The sequence below is a fragment of the Oryctolagus cuniculus genome, chromosome 14, assembly GCF_051225735.1.
Source record: "Oryctolagus cuniculus isolate XC-2025 breed Fujian yellow rabbit chromosome 14, ASM5122573v1, whole genome shotgun sequence".
Taxonomy (NCBI): domain Eukaryota; kingdom Metazoa; phylum Chordata; class Mammalia; order Lagomorpha; family Leporidae; genus Oryctolagus; species Oryctolagus cuniculus.
In genome coordinates this window covers 78895773-78923368 of record NC_142880.1, presented here as the reverse complement: position 1 = coordinate 78923368, position 27596 = coordinate 78895773, and the positions used below count along the sequence as shown (strand labels likewise).

The following is a 27596-nucleotide window of genomic DNA, read 5'->3' as shown; positions in this document are numbered from 1 at the left end:
TGTAGTTTCCTATAACATCAAGTAATAAAGGACAAATAAAATCAGGATATGTTAATGTGCTGATTTAGTTAATAAATATGTAGTGAGAATCTATTATATGTAGGGTATGTTCTAAATTTCTAGAACCTTATGTTTGGGAAGAAAAGAGGTAATCCACATTCACAAATGCCTACAATATAAGGTTGCATAAGAAGTTCCAAAAAGCCAGATGTACAAAAGATATAATACTATTTCTGTAAAGTGGCTGCACTGATGATCAGACTATTCAAGAGAAGCAGAATGTCTATTGTCTATTGACAAGCTATAACACTCTCCTCCCCTCCCCTCCCCTCTCCCCTCCTCTCTTCTCCCCTCCCCTCCCCTCTACTCCCCTCCCCTCTTCTTTCCTCCCCTCTTCTCCCCTCCCTTCCCCTCTACTCCCCTCCCCTCTCCTCCCCTCCCCTCTCCTCTCCTCCCCTCCCCTCTTCTCCCTCTCCTCTCCTCTCCCCTCCCCTCCCCTCCTCTCCTCTCCTCTCTTCTCCCCTCCCCTCCTCTTCTCTCTTTTCTCCTCTCTTCTTTGATTCTATCTATACATCACAGAGCTTAAAAAATTACTAGCTATATTCCACTGAAATAATTGCCACAAAAGTTCTGGGTTAGATTCCTACAACTTAAGGCACTTCCACAAAATTTAGAAACAAAAGAAACACAAAGCCATGCTATTTTTCTTTTGATAGTAGCAGGCCAGTGGGTGAGCTGCAGTATATTTGAAGGTTTTAAGTGACTTTCCATTTCCCTGAGAATTACCCATTTTCATGCTCCAGGCAGCTATGAACTTCAATGGTAATTTCCTGTGGTTGTTTAAATTGCCTGATTTTATGAATGTTAGTGGCAAATTTAAGAATTAGTGGTAGCTTTTCCTGGCCTCTGCTTCCTGAAGTCCTTTCAAACACCTCTACCCTTCTATGTCCCTTCCTATCCAAAGCATTCTAGGTGAGTATGTTGCAAGGAAAGAGCATGCAGGTATGGGTGGCAGGGTGTGGGGTATCTGTCTAGTGACGGACAAGAGCACAAGAACATCATCTCATCATTCTTTGCTATCCCCATCAGCATTGTCAGTGTTTGTAGCATGCTTACTATGGATCAGGTACTATGCTAGTGAAATATGAACTCATTTAATCCTTCACAAGACCAAATAGGTGCCATGCTATTATTGTAAAAAATGATGAATGAGTGCCAAGAAGGGCTAAGTAAACTTGCCTGCAATCACACAACTAGCAAATTTTGGAACCAGCATTGATGATATTTGGGCATTTGGGGTGTGAATCAGCAGATGGGAGCTCTCTCCATCTCTATTTTTTTTTTTTTTTTTTGCCTCGAAAGAAAGAAAGAAGAAAGAAAGAAAGAAAGAAAGGTTCTTTTCCATGATCTAAACATGCCTAGTCTCTTGAAGACTATCCACTCGAAAGTAATTATCACTTGGGACCAACATTGTGGTGTAGCAGGTAAAGCTGCCACCTGAAATGCCAGCATCTAATATGGGCACTGGATTGAATACCAGCTGCTCCACTTCCAATCCAGCTCCTTGTTCTGGTCTGGGAAAAGCAAAAATAATTAGTAGATTGAATTTACAAAACCCAATGGAAGAATGAAATTTTTTCATTTTTAAGAATGCCATCTTATGCTTTTCCTATTTCTTTTTCTCAATGAAAAGAATCCCTGTAGAAACTAAAGATGTTTGAAAACTTTGATATTTGATAATTATCTAGATGGCAGCTCTCAAAGTTCATAATTGTGCTAAACATTTCACTTGTATTATGGCATGAAACCTTTACAACAACTTTCTAAAGCATATATTATTGTTAGAATTACATTTCTGTAGGTAAAAAAATTGAGTCTCAGAAAAGGAAAATTAACTTATGCAAAATTACATGGCCAAAATTGACAGCACAAGACTCAAACTCTGGCCTATAGAATCTAAAACCAAAGTAGCTCATCTTTATTTTCAGTGCCTCTAGTGAAGTGATTTCTCCTGCTATCAACTCAGAAATGAACCAAGAAAACTGGGGTTGTGTCTGCATCTGCTGTGGTGTCTGAATCTAGGAGAAGGCTAGCACATCAGATGGGACATGTCTACAGGGAACCTGAAAACAGTTTGGCTCCTTAGTTTTCTTCTTGAGTGATTTCACCTATTCTGTAAGATGATTTTAATCTTCACTTGCTCTCTGTAACCCTCATTGACCCACCCCATGGGCTACTGACACTCCTCTATCTTTAATTGGCAGTCCACATGCTAGGGTAGACTGCTTGTGGGTAATCACAGTCATCTGTTCCCACTCCCTTCCTTCCCTCATGTAATCAGCAGTGCAACTGAGAGAGGTTAGGGCTATGGTAAAAATAAAAGGCAGATTTGTGTTGGCCTGAAATAGTCAACTGTAGCACATCATCATGCCCTTGCCAATATCTTCCTCACCTTCACACACACTTTAAGGTCAAGGATTGTCTTTTCTCCATGTTCCCACCACACAGGATAGGGTCTAACTCATCCAGGGTATTTAGTAAATATTGTTGCTACAAATGAGTCTAGAATAGAATGTGACAATGGTTTTAAATAGGTCTTGGGTCTTATAAAAGAGAAAATTCATTGGATACCATTGATTAAGACTTCTCATGAGCACTGAAGTAAATCTGCAGTTGATTGTTCCTGGAACAGATGGTATAGTGTAGGGAGGTAGACCAAACTGCCTGGATCTAAATCCTACCTCTGGTACCCACTGTCTGTATGAACCATAAGAATATTCATAATTTTTTAAATTCAGTTGTATGATTTATGAAATGAAGGGGAGTAAAAGTAAGTTCTCTACTATGTAAGCTCTTTGAAATAGTGACTAGCACATGCTAAATGACAAATATATAAATACAACTTAATATAAATATTAAGTAACATTGGCTGCATGTCACTCACTACTAAACAGTAAGCACTGTGACAGCAGGAACTAGAGTTCTATTAGTTCTCACTAGTATTTTTTGCTACCACCTAGAAAAGATACTTAACATGTATTGGTTGGATAAAAATGTCTTTAAAAATTTTCTTTCAGGAATAATACAAGGGTTCTTGGTATCCAACCTTATATATATTTTATTGTGTAAATTCTCTAGCAGATTCTCAATTATGCCACTATCCACCCAATATATCTTGAATTATTCTTTTATTTAGCAACCATGAACACTAGTTACCAAAAAGCAGTCCTAATTAAACTGTTCTATTTGTTTTTTCAAGTTAGAGATATATTCCTTTATTTCTTTCTGACTTTGGTATTTTAAAGACTTCTACATCATTTTCTTTCTTTTTGTGATTTTTCTGTTTTTTAGATTTCATAATAAGAAATATATTTACATTCATCCCTGAACTATCAAAATCATCACAAACAGTAATGTCCTCAGAGCTCTGAGCTAAAACATGCCAATGCCTTTATTTATTTATTTATTTGATGGATAGAGTTAGACAGTGAGAGAGAGAGACAGAGAGAAAGGTCTTCCTTCTGTTGGTTCACTCGGCAAATAGCTGCTACAGCCAGCACATTGCGCCGATCCGAAGCCTGGAGCCAGGTGCCTCTTCCTGGTCTCCATGCAGGTGCAGGAGCCCAAGCACCTGGGCCATCCTCCACTGCCCTCCAGGGCCACAGCAGAGAGCTGGACTGGAGGAGGAGCAACCGGGACTAGAACCCAGCGCCCATATGGGATGCCAGCGCTGCAGGCAGAGGATTAACCAAGTGAGCCACGGCACCGATCCTGCCAATGCCTTTTGAAACTCAGTCACTCAGTTTGCTTCACAAAAAGCTTTTCACTATGAGCAGGACAACATCTTTTTCTGGTCTCCTGCCTTCTTTTAAAAATTATTTTGTTCTTTTAAATGATTAGTTCTTTGAACTAAGTGCCTACATTTTTTTCTGCAGTGATGCACATTCAAGGTGCTAATAGGGAGGAAATGGCAGGAGAACAAGAAAAGGCCACTAAAATCTTATAGGGATTTTGACAGATTTTTGTACTGGCTACCAGAACAAGGTGAGTATGGTGGGGTAGACTAGAATCAGTTAAGAGGAAGGGAGAAGCTGAAGGTTCAAGAATCGTCTTATGAGAAAATAACTCTTGATTGAGTCCTCCGATATTTCATACATCTTTAATAGCTTGCCCGGATGAGCCAGGGGGATTTTGAAGTGGAAGGAGCAACTTAAATGTAGATAGGGAGGTGTTATGAGTTCTGGGTTGTTGTTTTCTAAGGAGTTCAGCATGGTTGCTGCTCAAAGCGATAAGGGTGGAGAGGTGGGCAGAGGCACAAAGGGCTAATTAGCATATGAGGCTGCCTGTGGTCTCTGCAAGCAAGGTGAGGCAGGGTGAAAGAATGAGGCCAGGACAAGGGCCTTTCTGAGAGAGAACATGAGCTTCACTGGAAAGGGAAAGAATGGGACCCCCTTTGGGAACTCCAGTGATAGGAAGAAGTAGAAGCAAGCAAACGGCCTACTCGAAGGTTTAACTCAAGAGTCTAGTGATTGACCACCACTCCAGGCACAGGTGTGAGCTGAGCTGGATGATGAAGCTGTCAGGAAAAGGCAACAAAGGAAAAACCTATTACCACCTGGGTTAAGTGTAGCACAAAGTGTATTGGGTCTCCAGAGAGATGGAGAGCTAGATGTGTGAAAGTGGGATCAACTGACTCAAAAGGTGAGTCACACTCCTAGGTGAGCACCAGAATCCGACAAAGCGAAGGGGAGCTGTGACGGGGTGGGTTTGGGTTTGGAATCAATTGTACTTTTTCTCTTTTACCTCCTGTCTTCTCATCTCCCATTGGTGAAACTCAACCAGAGGACAAGAGGACCTGTGTCATAATCAGTAAAGATCAGTTCCTTAGAGCCCAGGGCAGAGCAGACAAAGGTGGAAGGTGGGTGTGGAGGTACCAGGGGATTGACTAGCCCAGGATGTGCAAGCATTGGTGGGTGAGGTGAGACAAGCAGAGCTGGAGTTTAGGGTGATGTCAGTGTCAGTAACTATAGTGGGAAACAAGTGGTTTGCTCCAGGCTCCTGAAATGTAGAAAATATAAAAATTTTAAGTAATGATTTTAAAAGATTGATCCAACTGTGGAGCCATCACCCTCAGCAAATTTTCTGTCTTTTTGATGACAGCTTTACTGCGCCTCACAGAAGGGTGGGTTTGTGCTCTGCACGGAGGCAAGGACTGAAATCCTGCCCTCAGTCTGCTGTAATTCACTCTTCCCGAGCTACAAATCTTGTACTTTGTACACAGATGTCATAGAACAAGTTGCAGAAAATGGGAATTTGCCCTTGACCCCAAAGAAGATGAATAAAACCAAAGACTCAAAGTCAAAACAAATCTGAATGAATAAAGGCATCAGCGTGGCCTTCCCTACCTGTAGAAATCTTTATATGGAACAGGGTAACTGAAATAGAATGCTTAATTCAGTGACAGATTCACTTATGTTTTCACAGATCAGGGCCTAATATGGACTTGGGAATTTTGTAAAATGTCTGTTATTTTGACTGTCACCTCTCTCCAGCCTAGAGAAATTCTTTATCGAAATTTATCTTACTTTTTCTCCCTAAATGCTTTTTGATGTATGCAACAGTCTATTTCTCAACTTCAAAATTATTTGGTTCAAGAGATCTTCAAAGCTGTTGCGCTTGGTACATGTCCTGAGGACAGATTAGTTTTCCAAATTTCCAGTTGATTTTAAAATTGAACTCATGAGAGAGAAGGAACACTTTCAGCAGTATTTTTTCTTTCTGGTTTTCTTGTCCATTACATTTTTGAAAAGGAGAGGAGAAAGAGATGAATGGACAGGAGCCCTTGTTCTATTCATCCAAGTCACAACTTTAAGATCATAAAAAAAAAAAAGAGAAAAAGGAAAGCTGTTACTTTGACTTATTATAAATTATAAGACTAACGTTTTTGTCATAGTTGTTGAAATGTTAGCCTTTCAATAGGACATAGCCTTTCCTTCTAAGCTGTCAGAACTGGTTGGAATTTGGAGTCAGGAGCAGGATACTGAACAACATTTTCTCTTTGAGTTCCTTCTATATAGTTCACAAAAATTAGCTGAGCACATGTGTGTCTGTACTTGGCTTAGTTGATATAATCAAAAGGTCATTGAGAGAAATGCCATTTGGGCTTGCTTGTCTCTCTAAATGGCATTATGTCTTACTGAAATGTCTACTACAGGCCTACAATCCTTTCTTTATAATGCTAAGATTCAAAAGATCTGACAAAATAATAAAAAAGAGTTTTGTAATTCATTTGGAGACAAAATACTTGGCTTGAATCATTCAGCAGCAAAAGTTGACATGAATTGACAGAAGTCTAATTCTTAAAACTTATTTGTTCCTCAGAGAGTGACTATTAATCTTTCTATTGTGATAGTATGCTAAGTATGACATTACTGACATGGATCATTGCTGAGAATGCTGTATAATATATCATATATACAATGAACCAGCATTCCAAAACTCCACAAAATCATGTTATGAACATATTTGGAGACAGGCTTTTGATGAAGCAGTTTAGATGTCTCTTGGGATGCCCATATCCCATATTGAAGAGCCTGAGCTCAGATTCTGGCTCTGCTTCCCATTTCAGCTTCCTGCTTATGCATACCTTCCCACTAAAGCACAGGTAATGGCTCAAGTATGTATGCCTCTGCTATCCACATTGGAGACCTGAATTGAGTTCCTGGCTTCAGCCTAGCCCAGCCCTGGATGTTGAGGTCATTAGAGGAGTGAACCAGTGATGGAAGCTATCTTTCTGTCTGTCTGTCTTCATCTGTCTTTTGTTCTCTCTCCCTCTCTGTCTCTCTGACTTTCAAATTAATAAAGAATAATAAAAAATCTGGCTTCCAAATTGTCACATTCTCAGAATGGCAACTGTTAGTTTATAGACCTGTGTTGACAGGAGACAAATACCTATTGAACTTGAAATGCTTCTGATTTTACTTTTTTTTGTTATCTCTTTCTGTGCTGAAAATGATAAATGTTCAATGTATTTTGTTGACTTAATGATTTATGGTTATAGCTGAAGGCAGAGAAGAGGGTACATAAATGGATAAATCGAAAAGTAGGGAAATAAAGATCTATTTCCATGGGGTGGGAAGCACAACCACTTCTTCAGGTCAGTTCGGAGAATGTGAGAATGTAGAATTTCATAAACTAAGGCTTCCAAATATAATATCTTTCAAATGTATCCTTTCTTTCATAGAAAAGTAAAATTAATTTCTTTCTTCCTGTGTATAATATTAGTCTAGGATACCTGTAACTTCTTAAACATGCTGTTTTCCTTATCAATGAAAGAATTGAGACAACTAAAATAATTAGTTTATTAATCAGATAGCAAAATTTAGGTCCTTCCAGCTGAGTGCTATATAGTCACAATTTAATTTAACTCTCACACAAATCCTATGGGATAGTAATATTGCTTTTCCCCTCTTACAGATAAGAACATTCTAGGTAAGTCAAGAAACTTGTTCAAAGTCATATGTTAGAAACATAATGCTCAACTATAAGAGCCCAAATTTCTTGTACTTAAACCACTGTACTGTACTTGGATTTAGAATACAATGAAATTTATTTTTAAAAAGAAAAAGATGGCAGTACTTTGAAAAGCCATACAATATTTTTATAATATGCACTGGATTTTATTCTCTCATGAGAATTTAGTTGGGAGTTATCAGAAAGGCTATTCTGGACATAAACTGTATTATTAGGGAAGTTTTGAGCTGCAAAAACAGAAAGTCCAACAACACAGTGTTTACACAAATGAGGATTTGTGTTTCTTACAGAATAGGAGGTTTCAAGATAGAAGGTACTCAGCATGGATATGTGAATTAAGGACATTGGGTGCCAAGTCTTTGGGGTTTTTGGTTTATCTCCCAAGGTCTTGAGTTGTCTGTTACAGTGTCAGATTTTATGTCCACATTCAGGGCAGGAGGAAGGAGGAAGGGAAATAGAGTGGTTATGACTGCCTTTTCAATAGAAAAAATTTTTCCTAAGTATCTGGTAGTTGTCTAGTTTTGTGTTCTCATGGCCACGCCTGGGTGCAAAGAAGAGTGGGAAAGTGAAGAATGATGCTGTGAAAATTTGGTACATCTAAACATGGTCTCTAATCTTGGACAGGGGTCAGCCAACTTTAATGTAAAGGACCGCATAATAAATATTTCAGACTTTGCAGTACAGATGGTCTTGTAGCAGCTACTCATCTGTGCTGATAGAAGCAGCCCATAGATAATATGTAAATGAATGGACTCATCTGCATTCCAAAACTTTATTTACAAAAATAGGCAAAGGGACAGATGTGGCATGTGGCTGTACCTTATGGACCCCTAACTTGGAATTTAGTACATTTCTTCCAAGTCAAATTTTGTTTAACTTTTAGCAAGGAACAGGGGAGGGGCCCATTAACTGAGGACAGAAACGTTCTCCTGACTACCCTTCTTACCTGTCATTTCACAAGTTTGCAGCTGCAGGGTTTATGCTCTTGCACTATGCAGATCAAGATAATAGTACTGGACTTAGCAGGCCTTCATGAAGGAAGCTTTCAGGGAGTTGGTTACACAGGCTTGAAGCTACCTGATAGCCCACACAAACCAAACAGTCTGCTTTTGGTAATGACTGTCTTTGGGTACCAGGGTATGGTAGATGGCATTTACTACTTGCCCATGATCTATTCCCTTCCTACTTCTGTGCTAGTCAGCAAAGAGAGAAGCAATATGTTTCAATAAAAGGGAAATATATTTCCAGTCTCCTATGCAGCAACAGTGGCCATTCTCCCAAAGAGATGATATGCATGGAAGTCTCTGGATGAGAAAGCTCTTTATAGTGGCAGCCTCACCTGATTTTTTTTTAGAGATTTATTTATTTATTTGGGAGGCAGAGTTACAGACAGAGAGAGGAAGAGACAGAGAGAAAGGTCTTCCATCCACTGGTTCACTTCCAAATGATTGCAACAGCCAGAGGTGAGCCTACTCAAAGCTAGGTGCCAGGTTCCTCCAGGTCGCTCATGTGGGCACAGGGACCCAAGCACAGGGCCATCTTTCACTGCTTTCCCTGGCCACCAGCAGAGAGCTGGATTGGAAGAGGGGCAACTGGGACACGAACCGGAGTCCATATGGGATGCTGGCGCTGCAGGCTTAGCCCACTACTCCACAGTGCTGGCCCCATTAGGTTGAGATCTTGCCCTTCTCCTGTTTCCTTTTGCTCTTTAAGCTTAGACAGAGCCATCTGCAACAACAGCACAACAGGTGTGAGGAAGAAATCCATCTGCTAAAATGACCAAACAAGAGAAGAAGGCACCTAGGTAAACAAATGACATTGTGAAGTATTCTATCACTCCTGGGCTGCCTACCTCTGGCCATGTTCTTTTATGAAGAAAATAAATCCCCTAGACTATTGAAACTATTGCTTGATTGACGTTTTGTCTCTTGAAATAGGATGAATTCATGACAAATGTGTTGGGAGTCTTGTACTCAAATGGAGAGAAAGACATGACTCTCCTTTCTCCCAAAATCAGGAAAGACAGGACTCCTCATTTTCTACTGACTCTGTGGTGAGACATTAGTGATCTTCTTAGACAGGCTTAGTCTCCCATGCTTTTGACTGCCTTTTGGTTGACACTGGCTCTGTGTGTTCCAACTGCAGAGAACATGATGCTGGGTGGTGGCTGGGATCCTGATTTTCCACTTCAGTTCCCACCACACCTTATTTATTTATTAGGTCATAGAGGATTCTTGAAACACATTCACGTACTTTAGAGTTATTGTAACTTCACTTTCTCTGCTCAAGTGTTGGATGTATTTTGAGACGCTGAACAAACAAATTCATTACAGAAGTAGGAATAGTTTATTTTGTTTCAATTGGATTACAGACTGGCCACACATTTTCTTCGTATGTTTTTCTTAAGTTCCATGGGCACTGTGAACAGAACCTTGACAAATCTCTCTCTTTCTTTGATATACGCTTTACTTGTCCTTCAATTGTGCCTTTTATTCCCTCAATGATTTCTGTCAGAATTCTTGACTCAGTGTAATTTGAATTGAATTTTTAATTCACTTTTTTGAAACTAAAATACTTGTATCTCTTTTCTTAAAGTGGTAAAATTTATCTCAAAATGTTTGTAAATAATAGGCATTAAGCCTTTCTTTAATCCTATTGATGACTATTCAGTTTCCTTGAAGCTAACACAAAGTCTTGCATGGGAATGTAACATTATGCATTTTTATTATAATCGCATATAACAAATTAGATAGCTCTTAAATACCTTGCTTTTCTTAAACATACCACTTTACTTACCTTTTTGTTTCCATAAAAATATTCTAGAACACTTGCAATATTTATTTCAAAGAGGTACGCCTTAAAAAGTAATAGCTCTGCAGTTTTAGTTTTTTAAATGCCAAAATAGCTGCTTTTTTGGATGCTAGTTTCATCTGCACTTCATTCTCCTCTGATTAGCTCTATAGACCTAGACTTCATTGCGAAACCAGAAACTGATGATGTCATTTCTGTGAATTTCATTGTGCAGCATTTACAGTGGGAAGGAAAGTATTTTCCCCACTCTTGTTTTGTTTGTACAACACACCATATTATTTCACATTCTTGCCTACAATAAATGTCTTCGATGCCTGACTGTTACTCCATGAGTTGTCTTTAGGACTACCCTGAACTGATTCTCTAGCTGAGCAGATAGCTAAGTCAGATATATGATGTTTCAAAGTTAAAATAAGGAGGTAGTTTCTCTTTTAAAGGGATATTCCTGTTTTAAAAGCTTGGATATTGAAGTAGGCATTTGGTGCAGCAGCTAAGACGTTGTTTGGGATGCCCATATCCCATATTGGATTGCCTGGGTTCAAGACCAGCTATATTCTCATTTCCAGTCTTCCTGCTAATGCATGCCCAGGAGGGTACTAGGTGATGGCTCAAGTAGTTGGATTGCTACCACCTATGTGGAAGACCTGCACTGGGTCCTAGGCTCCTGACTTTGGTCTGGCCAAGTCCTGTTACAATATTTTGGGGAGTGAACCACGATGGGAGTTTCTCTCTCTCTCTCTCTCTCATACTATTTCTCTCTCCTTTTCAAATTAAAAAAACTTAAATTATGATAATAATATTAAGGACTTATTTCTGGCTGCTATATGAGCAATCAAAAGAAATTCAATGAAAGATTATTTGGTTGGATTACAATGTATGCCTTCTTGGTTATGTGCTCTGTTCCCATCAACTTAAAGTCCTTAATTCTTGGTTTCTCTGAAAGAGTCTCTTAGAAGCAACTGATGTTTGGACTGAGTAATGATAGTTAATGATAAATATAATTTGCCAAATTCCTATGATGTCATAGATGGCCTGAACTGCCCTACAGTGTTTTAATGTAACTTAGAAGAAAATCCCCTATTGGTGAGTAGAGAGATTGACAAGCAATAGAATCTTTATGAAGATGTTAAAAAGGTGGCTCACCTTCTGGGAAGATCCAGTCACATACCCACGCCCAGGCTGGAGATGAGTGTAGGTTGGAATTGATTCCTCACTTGCTCCCTCAGCTAGGTACCTAAACCTCCATATGTAGTGTGAAGTGCTTCATGTGGATTTACCTGCTAATTGGGAGAATGGGACCTCTACAACTTGAGAACTATTATTGGAAGTGCAGTTAGTTACCTATGGTTGAGAGAATGAGAAGGAAGAGCAAAAGAGACTACTCAGCTTTCTGGAGAGTGCCCCAGCTGAGCTGAGAGCTTACTCTGCAGAAAAGGAAGGAAACTGTCTTCTATCCATTCCCAACCTTGATATAGGAAAGAGAAATTTAGCAGTCATTAGAAGTGCATCACAGCTGAGGTCCAGATTTCACAAGTATGGGAGGGAAGGAGCAGGTATTGTGACAAAACGGGAAGGCAAACCTAATAAAAGAGGAGTAACAGCAGTTACCATGAGCCTCAGAAAGAGGATGGTGAAACGTCTATAGATTATTCAGTATTGTTATCTTCCTCTGTAGTTAAATTGATATACCTAGAAATGATAAGATGAGATCTAAGGAACATGCAATGATATTTTCAAGTCATCTATAGACTCCAAAGTTCCTCAGGATTATTTAGTGTCATTTTATATGACAGTGAGCAATTGGAAAGTATGTTGGACCCAAGTTGCAGAGAAATATGAATTCCAGGAAGGGAATTTACATATTTTGAACATCTTTTATTAACAGACAATTTAATATATATGAGATCATTCCATCCTTACTTTAATCACCATCAATTTTTGAAAGATTTATTTTTTTATTTATTTGAGGGTTAAAGTGACAGAGAGCAAGATGAGCGAGCGAGAGAGAAACAGAGACACAGAGAGAGAGATCATTCGTTTGGTGATTCACTCTCCAGATGGCCTCAATAGCCAGGTCTGCGCCAGACCAAAGAAAGGAGCCTGGAACTCCATCCATGTCTCCCAGCTGGGCGACAGGGGCCTAAGAACTTGAGCCATTTTCAGCTGCCTTCCCTGGTGCATTAGCGTGGAGCTGGATCAGAAGTGAAGCACCCAGGACTAGAACTGGTACTCTGATATGGTATGACAGCATCACAGGCAGTAACCTAATCCACTGTGCCATGATGCCAGCCTCACAATTTTAATTTTATGTTTATTATCATAATTCCCATTTTACCTATAAGGAAAATGAATTCTAAGGAAGTTAAATAACACACTCATTTAGAGTCAGATAAGGGATTTGCAGTCAAGTTTTATCTTATTTAAAAACCAAATACTTGGGGGCCGGTGCTGTGGCTCATTTGGCTAATCCTCTGCCTGTGGCATCAGAATCCCATATGGGCTCCGGGTTCTAGTCCCGGCTGCTCCTCTTCCAGTCCAGCTCTCTGCTGTGGCCCGGAAGGGCAGTGGAGGATGGCCCAAGTGCTTGGGTGCCTGCACCTGCATGGGAGACCAGGAGGAAGCACCTGGCTCCTGGCTTCAGATCTGTGCAGCGCGCTGGCCGTAGTGGCCATTTGGGGGGGTGAACCAACGGAAGGAAGACCTTTCTCTCTGTCTCTCCCTCTCACTGTCTTTTACTCTGCCTGTCAAATAAAAAAAATACTTTTATTATCCCATGCCATTAGAATTTAACAAAGATGATCTTGAAAAATTAATGCCTAAGTAAGATTAATGTAAATATAGTGAGGCCGGCGCCGTGGCTCACTAAGCTAGTCCTCCGCCTGTGGCGCCGGCACACCGGGTTCTAGTCCTGGTCGGGGTGCCGGATTCTGTCCAGTCGCTCCTCTTCCAGTCCAGCTCTCTGCTATGGCCCGGGAGTGCAGTGGAGGATGGCCCAAGTGCTTGGGCCCTGCACCCCATGGGAGACCAGGAGAAGCACCTGGCTCCTGGCTTCGGATCAGCGCGGTGCACCAGCGGCAGCACGTCAGTCGCAGCCGCCATTGGAGGGTGAACCAACGGAAAAAGGAAGACCTTTCTCTTCTCTCTGTCTCTCTCTCTTACTGTTCACTCTGCCTGTCAAAAAAAAAAAAAAATGTAAATATAGTGAACTGGGACTGGGATCCCAGTGGTATGGACCATTTTCAGGAATAATTTTAGAGCAAAACCTAGATTAAAGTTAAAGAAAGAAATAGATATGAGAGTCCTTCCTAGGAAGAGACCATGGGAATGGTACCAGACTTAATAACAGTAAAGGAATGGGAAGAACCAGCTAGGGCAGAGAAATGAGCACTCAGGAGGGATTTAAGAGACTGAGGGTCAGGCCTGGCTCTATTGCTTGTAACGTGAACTTGCAAAAAGCAGGATTTCTTGAAACTGTGCATTCTTGTTTGTAAAGTAAAGGGATTGGATTAGGTGTCTTTTAGGACTTTATGCAACTCTAAATTCCTGTACATCTCTGAGTCAAAGATGACTCAGAGATTGTAAGCCTTGAAGGTCGGAAGAACATCCTTTCATTGACGGAAATACACTAATAATTAAGGGGGTGGTTAGTTTTTGGATGAATATAAAATAGCCTTACACTTGGCCTCTGTACAGATGCACCCGCTCCCCTCACCTGATTCTTTGCCATGAAGATCCTTCCAACTGCTTCCTCCATTTACCATCCCTCTGTCTTCCAGCCACAGCCCAACATTCCAATCTCCAGTTTCCTCTGCCTTTTGCCAATACCAGTGAGTAATCACTCTTCGTTTGCAAAGTGTCTGGTTACACTATAGTCTGTGGTTACCAATCTACCTATCTTTCTCCTTAAGAGGAGATAAAGGCAAGACCCCCTCCTCAAAATCATTTTATATGAATTATTCATTGCAGAAATTCTTCTCTTTTGACATAAAAACTGTGCACATTGGAGCCATCTTACAATAAGATCTGAGGTGTAGAAACTCTCAAAATATTTGTAATCCTTTTAACAAAAACACAACATAAAGAAACATAAATTGGCAAAAAAGATGAATTAAGGAGCTATTCTCTTCTTGGAGAAAGTTTTTCAATAGATATTCTATTATTGAAATTACTTGAAACATTTCAAACATAACTCAGATGTTAAAAATACTATTACCGGGGGCGGGCGCCATGGCTCACTCGGTTAATCTTCCACCTGCGGCGCCGGCATCCCATATGGGCACTGGGTTCTAGTGCCAGCTGCTCCTCTTCCAGTCCAGCTTTCTGCTGTGGCCTGGGAAGGCAGTGGAGGATGGCCAAGTGCTTGGGTGCCTGCACCTGCATGGCAGACCAGGAAGAGGCACCTGGCTCCTGGCTTCAGATTGGCACAGCGCTGGCTGTAGCGGCCATTTGGGGAGTGAACCAACGGAAGGAAGACCTTCTTGGGCTCCGCAGGTTGGGGGTGTTCTCTGAGTGGGTTTGGGTAATGTGCATAATAGTCAAATTAACTTATTTGCTTGCAGATTAAAGCAGATACCAAATTCTTTTAGTGGAAGTAGAAGTAGCAAGATCCAAAGACAGCAGTATCGTACAACTCTTTTCTCTGACATAGCCACACCCACAACTGCCATTCTCAACTCAGTCATTGAGTTGCTTTATTGTTGCCTCATGCACAGTGCTTTTCTTGGCAGCAGAGAAAGTTGAGAAAGGAGAAGGGAGTGGAAATGGAGGAAGAAGGGAGAAAGACTGAACAGCTGGTTCTTCCCCTGCTGCAGGCGTTATCTGTTTGCTCACTGAAGCAGCCTGCACAGGCAGGCAAAGATGAAGCTCCCTGACAAGCTAGAGCGCCAAAGCTTGCCAACATCATTCTTTGAAGATGCTAACCAATGTCCCCTTCCTTGTTAAAGAGCCCCAGAAACTTTTATTTCTAAGAACTTTCAAGAGCTGCTCTCGGCGGGCGCCATGGCTCAATAGGCTAATCCCCCACCTTGTGGCGCCGGCACACCAGGTTCTAGTCCCGGTCGGGGCGCCGGATTCTGTCCCGGTTGCCCCTCTTCCAGGCCAGCTCTCTGCTGTGGCCCGGGAGTGCACTGGAGGATGGCCCAAGTGCTTGGGCCCTGCACCCCATGGGAGACCAGGAGAAGCACCTGGCTCCTGCCATCGGATCAGTGTGGTGCACCGGCCGTGGCGGCCATTGGAGGGTGAACCAACGGCAAAAGGAAGACCTTTCTCTCTCTCTCTCTCTCTCTCTTTCTCTCTCACTGTCCACTCTGCCTGTCAAAAAAAAAAAAAAAAAAAAAAGCTGCTCTCTCAGATTTTGTATTTTCTAGTATGGATTGGGGAAACAATTTCTATAGCAATTTCCTCCCTGTAAGTTGATAGCAAATTTTCTTTCAGAATTACAGTAGTCACACTGGAAATGCCCGTTTATCTTCTCTCCCTGTTCCCCAAACGCTAACTACTACATTCTATGGTACACTTGGCTTAATAGCTTCACCTGACTTCTTTGAGAATCATATGCTGTTAGAACTGTTGAACTTTTGTTCATAAAACCATGCGGAATTCACATTTTAAAAAGGCTATTATCTGAAGAAGATAATCATCTTTCCAGTAAAACACTGTGTCAAGCTACAAAGTGATGATTACCCTTGGGCAGGGCTTTGGTTTTTCTACTTGGCAGATAGTTTGTTTTCTCAGTCAAAATGACAGCTCATAAGACTGGTTTTCACCAACAAACTTGAATTTCTTCAAGTAATTAAAATTTAAACAAAAAGGGAGTAAACTATGGCATTTCATAGATCACGCTGAATTTACAGTTCTTGTATAAACACAGGTAGCCACATGTTTGCAATCTGACAATAACTGCACTCATTTCTATGTGAGCTGTGATGTCTTGGAAACATCATTACCTGAAGGTCATAGAAAAGAATATACATATGTATATATATATTACTACATTTAAGTTTTGGTGTTGAATTAATTGCAAATTAATGGTATATATCAAATCAATGAAAACTTTGAAGAAATGACATATGTAAGAAACATTTTGATGCAAGTAAAAGCACAAATCTATAGGAGGTTTCTTTGTGTGTGATGGGGAGTGGGGAGAACTATTTTTCATTCTTATGCACTTAAAAGGCTTCAGTTGGTGAATGTATTTTTTAACAACATCTATTGTTAAGTGTTTTGTACTTTATACAATAGAGTTGAATCTATCACATGCATCCTTTTCACTGGAGATTTGGGCTCTTTGACATTTGAATTGTTTCCTAATAGTTAATGTCCTGGCATGTCTCACTACATGGGTATAGTTTCACACTGAGAATCTACTCGGTATGCATAAAACTTTATGATTTTAAAATGTGTAAATTTCAAGTAGATAGGTAAATTAGACTGTATCAATCTCATTCTCTACAGTCACAAAAATTACAATGAACTTCCTTTCCTCTTTGTACCAGCCCTTAAGAATCCAGATGTCTGCCTGGGGCCTTGACCGAGCTGCCGTTCTTCTAGGTTAGTGGGTCAGATAAACTCAAGACAACCAAATGCAGAATCTTAATGAAAGGATGCCCCATTTGGGGACAATCTGTCAAAGGCTTCTTCCTAGACACTGTTCCTAGAACAGTGGGAATGTTTTTGTAGCTCTCATAGAATGTATTATTCCTTCTACAAATAGTCAGTGCTCATTGTATTAGTCAACATTTTAGGAGACCCAAAAGAAACCTCCAACACTAAGTATTTTCTTTATTTGTAGGCAAAGGAAGATTTAGTATGGTAACATTTTCTTTTTTTTTTTTTTTTTTTTGAGATTTATTTATTTATTTGAAAGTCAGAGTTACAGAGAAGGAAAACAGAGAAAGAGAGAGAAGTCCTCCCTATTCTGGTTCACTCCCCAAAGTGGCTGCAACGGTCAGGACTGGACCAGGCTGAAGCCAGGAACCAGGAGCTTCATCTTGGTCTCCCATGTGGGTACAGGGTCCCAAAGACTTAGGCCGTCTTCCACTGCTTTTCCAGGCACACTAATGAAGTTGGATCAGAAGTAGAGCAGCTGGGACTGAAGCCAGTGCCCATATGGGATGCTGGTGCTGCAGGTGCCACAGCACCAACCCCTGTGGTGACAGTTTCTGGCAGGTGTTTACACTGGTTGTTCAATGACCCATGTTCCAAATGAAGACTTTGAAGAGAGGGATCTTATATCAATTTGGGACCCCTTTGTGGAGAGTTGCATATAACAATAAAAAGCCCATTGACTCCATGGCTTGGAGACCTGGAATCTTCAGGTGTGTGGTGTCTACAGTTGTGCAATTTTGTGGTCTTAAATCTATGAGAGTCTTTTATCCTGAGCAAACAGGTCTTGAAAATAATCTAATGGAATTAGCTAAATTATCCTGAGTATAAACATAAAAAGCTACTAGGTTATTGCCAAAGAGTCCATGAAATAGTGTTGCTTATATCATGTTTTCTTTTGGATGGAATATAGATTTTAGGAATAGTCAGCAAGATTAGCATGTATTTGAAGTAGGCAGCTCATGCCACAGAAACTTGAATTTTCTCTAAATCTTGAACAGAGGGACTAGCAAAGCAACAGGGTTTGAAAATAAAAGCAAGATGTGCCTTACTGAGGACTGTTGATATATCTGGCTTAGTGGTCTAATAAGAGTAAGAATGTTTACCTCCAATGTTTTCTACTCCTATCTTTTCATTAAAGGCAACTTCAGGTCACTTCTGTCATTCCAGCTGGCACAAAGGTAAGGGGCAAGAGGCACTTTTAATTACTCACCACATATAAGTAGTTTATTTTCTATGACAACTATATACATATAAAATAAAACAGCTTGAGAAAACATCGACAAAAATGCATTCCATTGCCAACACTCATCAAAAGACAAAACTTTCCCTTTTCTTTCTTCAGTTTCTAAGTCCTTTTTCCTGTAATTTCCACATGTGTACCCATTGCTCTCATTCTTTCCTACCTCCTCACCTGTACTCTGAATTCCTGTAAATGACTCCCCCATTAGCCATGCAATTATGGAGGTGCTATGGTTTTTCAAATTCATTATGACTATGAATCTGGGACTACTGAATGCAAGCAAAGAGTGGGTGTGAGGGAGAACTTTGTAAAGATATTTTATAGACTGGTGCAACCCATGGGTTAAATATCATGTCATATTAAGGCAAGAGAAAAATGATGAGGAACTAGGGGGGATGGAATCAAATCAAATCATAATCTGGTCTCTTCTTCTTCCTCTATCTGCTCAACCAATTTATCTGTTAACAAATGTCTAAAACCTGAGAGCACATTGACACTCAGTATTTGTTGATGCGATTCAAAAATTTGGTAAATTTTTATCAATTTATCTTCGAGGCAAAGTGAAAAATAAATATCTCTCATCTGTTGGTTCATTTCCCAAGTGCTCTCAACAGTTGGGGCTAGGCCAGGCCAAAGCAAAGAGAGCAGACTCATTGTAGATCTCTCACATGAATGGAAGGGGCCCAAGTATGTGATCCATTACCTGCTGCCTCCCAGGGTGTACATCATCAGGGAGCTGGAATTGGGACTTGAATCCAGGCACTCCAATGTGGGATATATGCGTCTGAACTAGACTTCACAGCCGCACCAAAGACTACCCTTCCAGATTTTTAATTTGCAGGAAAGGAAACATGATAAATTAGGAACTTTGCCTGCCAGGACCCTCCTGGGAAGTTTGACCATAAAACCTCTTTATCCCCAGTCTTGAGCTCAATATTCATGACTCAGAATCTGGGGGAGGTGATGTTATAGGGCAGGTATCCTGGATCTGGGGAAAAAAAAAAAAAAACCAAAAACCAACTATTCTTCACCTTTATACCTTCCAAGGCAGGACTTGGGCCCAGGTAAACTGGAAATTCGCAGCTGCTACCTGTGAGTTCTTCTCAGGCACATCTTGAACAGGAATGGGGCTTGCTGAGCTGTGTTTGAGGGAGAGCCTTCAGTCTGAGATCCTGTTCAAGAAGGCCAGTGAGAGGAGACGGGTCTTGACCCTCTAAAGCCAGATGAGAACAAGAGGCCTGTGGAGCTCCAGAACCACAGCACAAGCAGGGACTGGTCCCCTCTTTCAGTGAGAAACACACTGGGGTGCTCCCTTTTACAGAGACTCCTACTCGCCCATTAGCACCTCTGTAATACCTGCTGTCAGGCCTCCAGCTCACCCACTAAGAATGCTTCCTACTGTATGTGTCTGTGAGAGAATGACAGCTAAGGTCAAATGAAGGATAGATATGGCTAAGCCAGATCCAAAGCCTGGAGTGCCAACCTTGGATCTCTCTTTAAAGCAATGTGCAAATGGGGCCTACCACTTGTGGCTGTTTCTGAAAGTTAATTTACTTTGGGGGATAATATGAATATGCTTTGTGAATGTACCTGACACAGAGAACACATGCAGCATGTATCAGTTTTGAACTAAGGGATCACTGGATAGAAACCAAATCCAGCCTATAGCTGGAGTGGGGAAGCTGCCTCTGGGCTTTGCTATAAGATCCTGTGATTCTTGTGAGTTCAGCAAGTGGCCTGGCCACCAAGCAAGGACCATGGGTACACAGAAGGCTTAGGGTGGTAGGAGGCCACCCCCGAACACATGGTGAATTCACCGGTTTTAAGCTTCTTTGAATCAGGATTTTTCTTTACTAACCTGGGATAAATAGAGTTATAAAAGAGACAGAATATTCTGTTATACTTCTCCTCAGTTTCCATTCCTCCTTAAGGAAAATGTGAGAATTCTGATATGTACTTCTCAGGCACAGTTCAATAGCAGTCTTCTAAGGAAATTGTGGTAGGGCATTAGCCAAACAAATTTACAAATTCACAAAACTTGCAGTTGAAACACTGGCACAACCCAAATGGAAAAAGTAGGGGTCATGACCTGGATTATTATTTGTTTTTCCACAATCTGATCTAAGTACGTATCAGGGAATCCATGCTTCTCTTCAGAACAAATAGTTCTGTTGGAATGATCAATTCCTGGCAGAAGTTACAGTGTACAATCTTAACACTCTGGAAATAGTTCATTTTAATCTAATTGTTGGCCCAGGTAGATTTTCCCTGAGGTTGCACAAAGTGTGTTGGTCATTTGGTTGAAAACTGTGCAGATGACCTGAGATCTGAACAGCCTTTCAACTGTTAAAGCTTTGTTTTTTATGACACCTCTTGCTTCATTAGCAATAACTTGACCATTATTTGTAAAATTAAAACTCAAAGACCCCTTTGATCTTTCAGTGAAAATACCAGATAACAGACATTCTTCTGTCTCTTCTCAAGTTTGTATAAAATACAAGTATAGTTACAATTGACCAATTAACTCAGTAAATATTAAGCACCAACTGTTGCCTTGAGGCCCCAAAACAGAGCTGCAAACAAGACCAAAATGGGTTCTGGCTTCTTGGCCCTTACGGTCTTGTTAGGAAATCAAACACTGAATAACTAACTACCAGTGTAATAAAAGTCATCAGCTAAGGTGAAAAGTAGGCTGCTTTGAGAATGCCTGGTGGGGATTTGATGGTCAGAGTACAGAAAAGACTTGCCCCAGGAAATGTGAGATCTGAAAGGTACATAAAGAAGAACCAACAGACAATTTTTTCCCATTTTTCCCCCTAAGGGTTTTATCCACTTTAAGCATGAAGATTACAATCACTCTTTTATAAAACTATTACCTTTCTCTGATATTGAAAATGGATTAGGGATAATGCCAAAGTAATTATAGGAAGAACAATTAGAAAGATATTACTATAACCTAAGATGGAGGATTGAGTCGGTGAAAACCAGAGTATATTTTCCATACATATATGAAAGTAAAATAGATATGACTTGGTGCTTAATTGGATGTAAGAAATGAACAATGCCAGGTGGGGTCCCGGGAAGGGAATCAGGGAATGTGCCCAGCAGGCTGCGCATCACAAAGTGAAATGGCAGGTTCATGGTTATTTAGGTAATTTGATTAATGTGCTAGATAGTAAAGTAGCTTGAAAAAAGAGTCAGCAAAAATTTCCCCATGATTTAGGGCAAGAATTACCTGACTTGGATGTTTGCTTTGATATGATTAGGTAGGTGCTGATTCTGAACTATACTTAACACTGCACACATAGTTTCAATTAGTGAATATAATGAAACAAAGTTTTTCAAACATCTAGTTCTAAAGTTTCAAAGCAGATACAAAACAAATTATTTATACTTTGAAGGATTAAAGTAAATATAAACTATTTTCAAGATTTCTTTTTTCTAATAATTCTGAACAAACTAGGCATTTTATGTCTCTTTCCTTTATTTCTTTTTAATTTCAATATTTAGCTAATTTAAGAGGCAGTAGATTATAGTGCTAAGTACCAGGCTTGGAACTCATGGTGTCAATCTTGGCAGGTTAACTTTCTCTGAAGCTCACCTTCCTTTAACAAACAGGCTCTATTGTTATTATGAAAGTGTATCTGTATCGCTTCTTGGCCTTTTGGCTAAGATCAAGTGTAGTATCAGAAAGCGTATCTGTGGGGCCGGTACCTTGTGGCGCAGTAGGTTAATCCTCATATGGGCGCCGGATCTAGTCTCGGCTGCCCCTCTTCCAATCCAGCTCTCTGCTGTGGCCTGGGAAAGCAGTACAAGATGGGCCAAGCCCTTGGGCCCCTACACCCACATGGGAGACCGGGAAGAAGCTCCTGGCTCCTGGCTTTGGATTGGCACAGCTCCAGCCATTGTGGCCACCTGGGGAGTGAACCAACGGAAGGAAGACCTTTCTCTCTGTCTCTCCCTCTCACTGTCTGTAACTCTACCTCTCAAATAAATAAAATTAAAAAAAAAAGTGTACCTATTTTCCTTCCTCTCCACTCCTAATTCTCTTTGTCTTCACTTTTAACCTTGTCTATAGGTGAAATAGAGTGCCAATTTAATGTTCCTGTTCTTCAGAATGAATGTTGCTTGCTTCTGAACTCTGGTTAGGTTGCTTGTTAACAACAGGGAATCTCTCAAAGGGCTAGGAAACATCTGGCTCATGGGCTGTATGAGACCCACACAATCACTTGATCTGTCCCTCCCAAGGCGACAACTGGTGAGATTCTAAATGTAAGCAATCTATAGCAGGCTAAATTTTAAGAATTTTGCATGGCCCACAACTAATGTAATAAATATCCAATGGCCTCTGGTAGCAGGAAGGTTCCCCACCCCTGGAAGGATAACACTGAAAGTGGTAGCACCTGCTGCCCAGTGGACCATTTAAGATGCCTCAAGACTTTTTTTACTAGAAATATTTCACTCTTTTTAATCAGCTATTGATGGTATAATAAAATAAAGTAGCACCTAATTTAAACATGTAAAAAGTTCATTGGAAAGTAATCTAACAATACAATATGTGAAGCCTAATTGTCAAAATAACACTTTTTTTTTTTTCAAGAAAAAGCGAAATGAACACATGATCAAAATTATGGCCAATAGTTTAGATTCATGTGGACAGATACAGATGATTTAGAAGGCATATTGACAGGCTCAAAATGTTGAAAAATCAATCTATCAGATTTAGGAATAATGGTATGATAAAAAAAGAAAGATATACACTTCAGAGTTAATGTCTGAAATTAAAGAAAAATATGTACCAATTATCATAACAGATCTTTTAATAACTGTATTTAACATTAACATTGTTGTTTGTGGGAACATCTTTTCTCTTTGGACAATTAACTAGATGTTCAATGTATTATATAACTTAAGACAAAAATAAGTTCTGGGTCTGTACAAATTAAAGTACCCATGGATACAACTCCCTCTTCTCCCACCAAAGCTCAATTTTGCAATGGTCTCAGCAGAAAATAAACAGTAGACAGTTTAAACAGATTTGTAGGATTACAAAAGTTTATAGAAACCCTACCTTTCATCATTTTTCTAACAGCAAAGAATACAATGACAAAATTGAATGATCAGAATGTAAAAATATTTGTGCAAAACTGCATTAATTGTCCTTACTACCTAGTAGGGGTCAAATTTAAGAACACACAATGACAATAATGAAGAAAAACCATACTGAAAACCATACCACTTTTTTTATTCCAAATAGCATGTATTATACTATCACTAAACAGTTAAAAAAAATGGCACCTTGAGCAGCAGGTGCAACAGATGAATGGCAGTTATGCCAGCTAAGGAAAGCTGACATCAGAATATGCCAACATGTATATCCCCAACAGCTATGCATCTTAAAAGACTGGAAGCCATGGTAGGTCTTACAACTCACTTCAGTGCAGCCAGTAGAGAAATATTAGTCTTTTCCTTCCCTCTCACTGAGTGTTTCTTGCATTACTGGCAATCCTTAAAAAAGCAGAATCATAGATTCTCTGGATTTACCTATACTAACCCATTTAACTGAAATTTGAAGCTCATCTCCAATAAATCAGACATAGTTTTCTACATTACTGGGTAGTTCTCTAAATGCCCTTGCATTTGATATGTCTGTGTTCCATCCTGAGAGAGAGACTTGTATTGAACTTCAACCTTATTTACGACTTCTTGGTTTGCTGGGAAGTGAGGTATGATTGCACCATCTAACTTGTAAGTAACTCCAACTTTGATTTCCGTAAACACATCCAAAATATCCAGTTTGGTAAGTGCCAGTGCAGTAAATCCATTAATCATATGTGCATATTTGAATAAAACAAGGGCCAACCAGCCACATCTTGCTTTCCTTATGGTGTTACGGCAAACCCTCTTCCTCATGTTTGCAATAATTCTCCAATTTCATTGTCTTGCTCTGTAGGAAATACACCAATACCAAATGTAGTTGTGTAAGCTTTCACAACTCTACACACCTTCCCAAAATTCTGGGAGGCCATACCCAAACCTGTACAAACACCTCCTACCATATGGTTTGAAGAGATTACAAAAGGGCAAGTCCCCAAATCAGTATCTCAGAGTGAGGCGTTTGCACCTCCAGCCAAGATTTTCTTTGGTGGTCTATGTAGGGTCTCATAAAAGGAAATAAATTCCATCTCTCATCATTGGTTTAATCCTTTCCATATAACCCTTTAATTTTGGTAGCTCACCTTCAATGACCATTTCCAAAGAGGGCTGTCTAGACCTGTTCCCGTTAGTTGGAACTTTGAACTTCTCAGAGAGGCCAGCAAAGTCAGAAACAAGATTGCACAGCCTCTACCCGCTCTCAGCAGCTTTCGAAGAATAAGCTGGGCTAACGCCCTTTTACACGGCTCCCCCGATTTTTTCCTGCTTGTTCTTGTCTCTGAGGTTCCTGGACACCAAGCGACTGCTTGATGGAAATCAAATACCATAGGAGCTCTGCCAGGTATGCTAAGCCCTCTTCCAAGAGCCTTTCAGACCTTTTCCTTGTTTGAACATTTTTCTCTGCCCCTTCAAACAATCCTGGTCGATGAAGTACTACACCTTTCCCAAAGAACGCAGTAACGTCTGGGTTAATTACGCCACCGGGTAAAAGATGAACCGCGTATTCCACAGCATCCACAACTGTGCGGCCGGCAGGACGATGCCACCGCCCCGCGCCAGCAGATCCGTCGCCTCCCCTTTGCCTCCGTCGCCCCACTGCGCCTCGAGCACCCAGACGCCGGGCTCGAGCACCCAGACGCCGGGCTTTCTCCCAGTCGCGCGCTGGGCCCCGCCGCCTGCGCAGGGAGGATCCGCGGGATTGGCCTCCGGGACGCCGGCGCCGCAGGGAGGCCTCCGAGAGCGCCAGGGCTGACCGGCTGCCCTCAGGACGCACGGGGAAGCGAACTAGATTTGATTTGGGGTCAAGGTGCAAGGGAAGAATATGGCGTATCGCCTAGGTTTGGAGTTTGTTCAGTGTCCGTGTGCCGACAGAAACTCGGAACTCCAATGGGTTATGTTATACCCGCAGTCTCTGACTTATATAACAAGCGAGACACAGAAAGGAGTGACAGGGGAGAGTTCTTGTTCTGACAGCACGTGTTTGAGCTGGATGAAAAGTAAGTTTTCATGAAAAGCATACGTATAATGTAGGTGTTCAACATTCTTACTTTCTTTGTATGCTATCCCAAGTTGGCTACTTGACATCACTCCCATTTCAGCAAGTTATGTAAAGAATAACTGATAAACTTTCAAAATACTTGAACTTTTTATGCCTTGCCAATTAATGGTAAATTGTAACTAAGCACATCTTTTATAGTAATTACACAGTATGCTTTAACAGTTCATGCTTCTGGTTTGAAGCTTCGTGCTGAAATTTATTCCTGCTCTGGGAAAAGCTATCTTCCAGAAGGCAAATTCGAAGAAGTCAATCATGCTTTTCCCCACCAAAGAAAGAATTACCGATACCATCCCCCGCTCACCCTCGGTATGATCTTCATGTAACTGACTCATCTGAATGACTCCAAGTCTCAGTGCCAAGAATGAAACCTGACGGGGCAGGATGAGGAAATTAACGAACTTGAACATCTCTCCCCTACGTGTTTACCTCCCAGTTTTGGCTATTATAAACTCCTGAGCGTTTCTTCCAATTAATTATCATTACACGTGTATACATTTTAAATTATACACCTTTTCCTGCAATTCAAATATGTGAGTGCATTCTCCTTACAACCTTATTTTTAGAGTGATTTACATATTTTGTGCTCACCAGTTATGCCACTTATGAGCTCTCAATTTTATTCATTTTGGGAGCTGAGTTTGTGTGCTGAATTTTGGAGGTATCTTCTGGGGTCTTTGAAAGTACAGAAATGTCTTCCTGTGGTTTGTGCACATGAATTGTGCCTTGAATGGAAACAAAATTTTAAGATCTTAATCTTCTCAGAGCTCTACTTGTTGGTCCCTTGTCTTTTGGTATTTGATATTCTGCATGAGATATCAGTTGTTTTCCCTTTGATGATACCTTGTTTTCCTTTTTTAAATTTGAGTGTTTGTGTGGATCTTTTTTGCCTTGATTCAATAGGTTCACTAATTTTCTAACTTGTTTAGATATTAGCTGCTTATAAAATTTGTCTGATATGGAGAGTCTTTTCAATCAAAGTATTTTTTAAAATCAGATTGGGAGATGTGATGGGATTCTACTATAATTACAAAGGTTATTTTCATATAGTTTAACTCTAATAACCTTTTTTGGAAAAATGGATATTTCTATATTTTATTTTTTTCTAAGTCTGTTATCTCTCTGTCCTCATCTCTGTATCTGCTTTCCTTTGAAGCCCCAAAGTGTTCATTTTCAAGATGGGTTCACCAGCAACTCAGTTCTCTACAATGTAAATTGTATGTTTTATTTATGCTGTTAAAATTTTTGCATTGGTTTTGCTCCTTAAAACTTTTCTCAGCCCTGCCAGCTATCTCACTTTACCATCTTCTTTTCATTGTATCATATATTCATTAATTTCTTGAAAGTAAAGCATTTTCTACTAAAAATTAATTCTGTTTCCTGGAATAAGTCTTCAGAAGTATGATTTTCTGTGGGTTCTTTTGTGTTATATCTCCTCTCATGTGGCAGAATATCTTTATAGACTCAATGGTAGTGTTTTCTGTTCTTCTGGTATCTCATTCTTGAAAGATGACAAGCTGATCTGGGCTTGAGCTATGCCTCCAAAATCTGTAATGATTTTCCTTGGTATCTTCCAGCTCCATCAAGATCTTTCTTTTATAAATTAATTTGGAATCCCGAATTAAAATTAAGAAAGAATATCTTTGTATTATAAGTCCAAAACTTGAATGCCTATAGCTGGTGGGAGAGGGAGAGGTAAGTGGAAATGGTGTGTAAGCTCTCATAAGGAGTTTTTCTTTGCAGGGATTTTTTTTTTTCATTGGTTGGGTCTATTGTATGGAGGAGCAACTTGTGGTCTCTGACTTTCAATTGGCCTAATCTCTGCTCCAAATACGAATTATCATGATGTCCTCATGGATCCCCTTTGTGGAAGTGTAATCTGCCAGTGCGGGGCATTCTGTTTCATACCAGGGATACCTCTGTGTTTTAGAGTGTTCCTCCTACGTCGTGGTGTAGAAGTCCAGTGCGAAGGAAGACTGGCCTTACTCTCCCTCCAGTACAGCTGCTGTAGCACGTGAGAAAATGGTGTCGATCTCTCTATAGCCCAGCATCGTCTTTAGCTGTCCCTCCTTTAAATTAGAGGATTCCTCTCCATTTCGAAGAGTGTTGAGTCACATCTATACTCCACTGAGAAACTGGATCACAAAAATCGATTCAGTTCCCAAGGAGTCTTTTGGGCGTAGTTGCCACCATTTC

The 27596-nt window shown here is 40.4% G+C and overlaps 2 pseudogenes; one reads left to right on the top strand and one right to left on the bottom strand.

The window, feature by feature from the left end:
- The first annotated feature begins 21838 nt into the window (after positions 1-21838).
- LOC127492902 (U2 spliceosomal RNA) lies at positions 21839-21909 on the top strand (annotated as a pseudogene).
- A 1790-nt stretch (positions 21910-23699) lies between these two features.
- Positions 23700-25810, bottom strand: LOC100350254 (adenylosuccinate synthetase isozyme 2 pseudogene; annotated as a pseudogene).
- Positions 25811-27596: the final 1786 nt, after the last annotated feature.